The sequence below is a fragment of the Mauremys reevesii genome, linkage group 1 (genome assembly GCF_016161935.1).
Source record: "Mauremys reevesii isolate NIE-2019 linkage group 1, ASM1616193v1, whole genome shotgun sequence".
Classification (NCBI taxonomy): Eukaryota; Metazoa; Chordata; order Testudines; family Geoemydidae; genus Mauremys; species Mauremys reevesii.
In genome coordinates, this window is record NC_052623.1 from 269086031 (window position 1) to 269090999 (window position 4969).

The 4969-nt window shown below is 48.9% G+C and overlaps 1 long non-coding RNA gene across 1 annotated transcript; it reads left to right on the top strand.

Moving 5' to 3' along the window:
• Positions 1–251: 251 nt before the first annotated feature.
• LOC120396715 lies at positions 252–4437 on the top strand. Its single transcript, XR_005593322.1, has 3 exons — positions 252–458; positions 957–1057; positions 4251–4437. It is a non-coding gene; the product is annotated as an uncharacterized LOC120396715 (long non-coding RNA).
• The last annotated feature ends 532 nt before the right edge of the window (positions 4438–4969 follow it).

Here is a 4969-nt window from a genome sequence, read left to right on the forward strand (position 1 = left end):
CAGTCCTACCACACCCCATCCCAGAAAGGTCAGTAGAGGAGAGTCCTCCAAGCTGTCTTGAGCAGCTGCATGGGAGAGGCTGCCAATTGGAGAGGCTGCAAGGAGCAGCCAATCAGGGCCCAGCAGGCTTATATAAAAGGAGCTGTAGAACCAGAGCCAGTTGCTGCCTGGAGGAGTGTGGATGGTGTTCCTGCCTAGATGAAGGAGCTACAGGACTGTGGACAGAGCAGTTGCTGGCAGGAAGGAGAGAAAGAGCTCCTGGCTGGCTGCTGGGACTGAGAAAAGCAGTTCCTGGCAGGGACCAGGGGTGCAAGAAGGTGCTTCTGGTTGACTGCTGGGACTGAAGCAAGAAGAACCCTCAGTTACCAGCAGGGACTCAGGGAGCAGAGAAGGAGCTTCTGGCTAGCTGCTGGGACTGAAACAAGCTGTTGTTCAGAGACTTTCACTCTGTGATAAAGGTGAAGTGTTTGTGAAGGTGCTTGGGCCACAGGGAAGTGGCCCAGGGAATCATAGCAGTGATATAGTCTAGTTAAAGGAATGCAGCAGTCAGCTGCTATTTGTAGGGTCACTGGGCTGGGACCTGGAGTAGTGGGTGAGCCCTGGTCCCCCCACCAATCACTAGGGAAGTAGCATCAGGCCCATAGAAGGGGGCTGAACTTTAGATGGTGATACCCCACCCCTCCCCACAGAAGGGGACCTGAACTGTTTAGTGGTCCAGCTGGAGAGTTGGGGCCAGAAAGGCCCAGCAAGGTGAATAGCCTCCAAGGAGGAAGCCCTGGAAGCACGGCCCCATACTAGGGTAAAGGGACTATTTGGAGGCTAGCCCAGAGGGGCTGTGGGACTGTTAAAGACCAAGCCCGGGGAGGGCTACAGAGACGTTCCAATGGAGGGGGTAGTGAGATAGGCCCTTGTTAGACTGTTTACCCGGAAGGGGTTTGTTTGTGCTTCACACACAGATTGTGTGTGACTTGGCCAGAGGGCTGAGTTGCTGAAGACCTGCTGCAATCACAGAGAGAAAGTGTATGCACATGCACTCGACCAAGGGGTGCTCATGCAGGTGAGTGCCAGCCCCTTACAGACCTCAAAAGCTCATCTAGTTCAAAAAGAGAATTCCTGCCCCAAAGAACTTACAAGCAAAGTATAAGACAAGGAACAACAGCTAGGTACAGACAGGCAGATGGGGGAGCACAAGGAAATGATGAGACAATATTGGTCAGCATGACAGGCAGCAGTACCAGTGCACCAGCAGCCTAATCGTTGCCAAGTTTAACCCCCGCCGCACCCCTGCCCCATGTATAAACCCACTACTCTGTCCTCCTTCAAATCCAAGATACCCTTGCTGCGAAATCTACAAAGCCCATCCAGTTGACCCTGGCTGGGTGTGACTATCCCTTTTACTTTCTTTCCCTGCTCCCTTACTCTACCTCCCCTTGCCTCCTGCCCTTTCTCCCAAACTAGTCACAGATGAAACTAACAAATCTGTGCCAATCATCTCCATGTTCATTGATGGTTCTGTTACATCCCTGGGCCCAACTCTTTATCTCAGGGGTGGACAAACTTCTTGGCCTGAGGGCCACATCCGGGAATAGAAATTGTACGGCAGGCCATGAATGCTCATGAAATTGGGGTTGGGGTGTGGGAGGGGGTGAGGGCTCTGGTTGGGGGTGCTGGCTGAGGGGTTTGGGGTGCAGGAGGGTGTTCTGGGCTGGGATCGAGGGATTCAGAGGGCGGGTGGGGGATCAGGGCTGGGGCAGGGGCATGGGGAGAGGCTCAGGGGTGCAGGCTCCAGGCAGTGCTTACCTCAAGCAACTCCCGGAAGCAGCAGCATGTCCCTTCTCCAGCGCCTATGTAGAGGTGCGGCCAGGCAGCTCTTCATGCCGCCCTGTCTGCAGGCACCGCTGCTGCAGCTCCCACTGGAGTGTCGGAGGGGGACCATGCCACGGCTTCTGGGAGCTGCGTGGAGTGGCCCCCGACCCTGCACCCCAGCTGGAGCACCAGAGCAAGGCAAGCCCCAGACCCCACTCTCTAGCAGGAATTCAAGGGCCAGCTTAAAATGGCTGGCAGGTCGGATCTGGCCTGCGGGCCATAGTTTGCCCACCCCTGCTTTATCTGTTCTTGTGTCTGTTAGATTGTGGGGTAGAGACTGTCCTTTCATTTGCATTTGTACACCACCTAGCACAACGGGGCCCTGATCTTGACTGGAACCTTTGGGCACCACCAAAATATAAATGATTAATAATAATTAATGTCTATGGTGGGATGACCTAGGGACCCTAAGGCTGCAGGTTTGGCAGAATTGTCTAACATGGCCCTGACATCAATTTTTACTTTGTATGAAGAAAACAAAGTCTACTGAACTTGGAGACCTCGTACCCTGCAGCATTGCCCCCCACTCCCAGAAACCCCCAAGAACTCCAGACAATAATACAGTGCTGACCTACTTAGCATTATGCTACCCACCCTGAGAGAAGAAGTGGCTTGTTCAGGGACAGCAGCCGGGGGGAGCCCATGGGAGGATGACTCATTTGAGAACTTTGTTGCCTTGGTGACTTAGGAAGGCCAGGAAGCTTTGTGGCTGCACAAAGCCTCTGGGGATCTCCTGAAAAATCTGCACAGATCTCAGGAGATTCTCGGATTTAGGGGGCTGATTTACACCCCTGAGGTGGAACTCTGTGGGGGGAAGAATGGAGCTTTCTGTCTCCTATGTGGGTGTTTTCTGCATAAGGTATTATCTGACCCAAAGTACTTAGGCACAAGTGCCTAACTACCTAAGGATCCAGGCCTTACATCCTAGACCAAGTTAATTATCCATGTCTTCATTTTACTTCCATTGGCTTCCACAGCAGTGTTTCTTCCTTGCTCCTTTAATGGCTTTGTCAATACAGTTGCCCTAGGTCAAGGAGGTGTACTGTCTTTCCCTGGAGACAGCGCAACACCTAGGACTAGTCAGAAAGGACTCTTACTAGTAACTGCAGGGTAGCTGTAGCCAAGTCAGTGTTGTTACTGGGAACACTTGTCTCTGTCACCGACAGAAGTTGGGCCAATAAAGATATTACCTCACCCACCTTGTCTCACTTCAAGGTAATTCAATAAAACATTCCAATAGGTTAGTTGCTCTTTCACTTGTGTGTGAAAGGCAGGATTTTCCCAACTTTTTGACCAAACTAAATGTTTGGATTAAGCTATAGTGCAAGGCAGATCAACTATGATAATACTGCAAATGCAAAATCAAAAATTATAGATATTGTTGAAAATATTAGGATCTTTTAGTAACACCTCCTTCCTCTGCATTATAGATATCTCTGGGTCGTCTTGCTCACAGCCTTAGCATATCTAGCGCTGCCCCCTTCCTTCAGGCGCCAGCACTAACATTTATTACCTCCTCTCTCTGCTCAGCATCCACATCTTCGATCACATCCCCTGCCCATCCCAGCTTTCTTAATCAGGCAGCAGGTTACACTCTCCATGCACATGTCTGGGTTGATTTCCCTCTCAATAACCTGCCTATTGAAGCTGCTAGGCAGGTTATGTGGGACAGGAAGTAGAAATGCCCTGTATTTTCACTCATCAAGTGGGTGGGAGAAGTTACCAAATGTTACCCCATAAATATTGGAACAGGACTCTGGTTTTACCTGTGGGTTTTTGTTCCTTGACTGTACTGTTGACACGGATTGTGTTCTCAGGCAGCGTGTGATAGCGTGCTGCTTTTAATGGGAGTAAACTCTAGAAGTCCCCTTATTTTAAACTGGGCTGGCTAAGCCATTGTTTAACACGGGCTGGTATATGTTCATGTAGGTTGGGGGAGGTGTCCTGGAGATAGAGTTCTTGTTTAGGTTTGTGGGTGTGTATTTGTCAGGAATGACATAACTTCTGCGTATGAGTTCCTCATCTGTAGACTGGGGATAATAATACTTAATTTCCTACCTTGCAAGTATATGGTGAGAGCAAATTAATAAACATTTGCACGGGGTGGTTGAAGAAGAAATGCACTGCATTAGGGCTAACTGTCATTATTTAATATCCGAGAGACAAGGTGAATATTTAATATTGTTGTGGGGGATGTTGTATTTGTTTTGATTTTAGTGTTTGACGTGTGGTATGGGGGTGGCTGTGTTTCTGCAGTTGTGTGTGTGTGTTACAATGTTTGTGGAACATGGTGGGCAGGGGGAGGAGTGTTTGTAGTGGGAGAGGAGAGAAGGTGAACAGTGAATTTTTAACCTTTCTCTCTTCTGACTTTCAAATATTCCTAGCTGAAGAGAAGAGAGAGTGAAAAAGAGAGAAGAATCATAGGGTAATGGAATGGAAAAGAATAATATAGGATAAAGGATTACTAATTAAAAGAACAAAAACATAAAAACTACAATGGAAAAGGACAAAGAGGAGAATGAGGGGGGAAAAAGACGAAAAGAAACAAAACTTGAGACTCCAGCTGGTAGGGACAGAAGCAGCCAAAGCCAGAGCCTCTGGACATTCAGAGAACTTTCTACAGTTTTGACTGGACTTTCACTTCTCTGTGCTTAGCTATTTGCTCCAACCCTCCCCCTCCAACACAGTCTCTTCACCTCAGTGTCACTCCTCTTTTCTTCTCTCCTCAGAACCCCTCTCCCTCCTTGCCCCTGGCAGGCCAATCTGGGGGGGCACTTCACTCAGCATGCCCCGCCGAGGCATCCCCTGACTAGTCTGTGAAGCATTCCAAGCATACTATTCTGTGTTTGGTCTGAATTGTTTTGTAAGGTGCTTGTTCATTCACATTGGTGTAGTTCTTTGGGGCAGGAAGCTGTTCTTTATCTGGCATAGCTATTGTATAACTTTGCATGAACCTAAAGTGATTAAAAAAAAGATTAAAAATTCTAAAGGTCATCTCAGGTGCACCATTTACTGACCTTTGAAGCGGAAGTAAGTGGAGGTGAATAGAGTAGGGCAGATCAGGTATCACCAAATATGGGTGAGAGAGGCAGGAAATCATCTG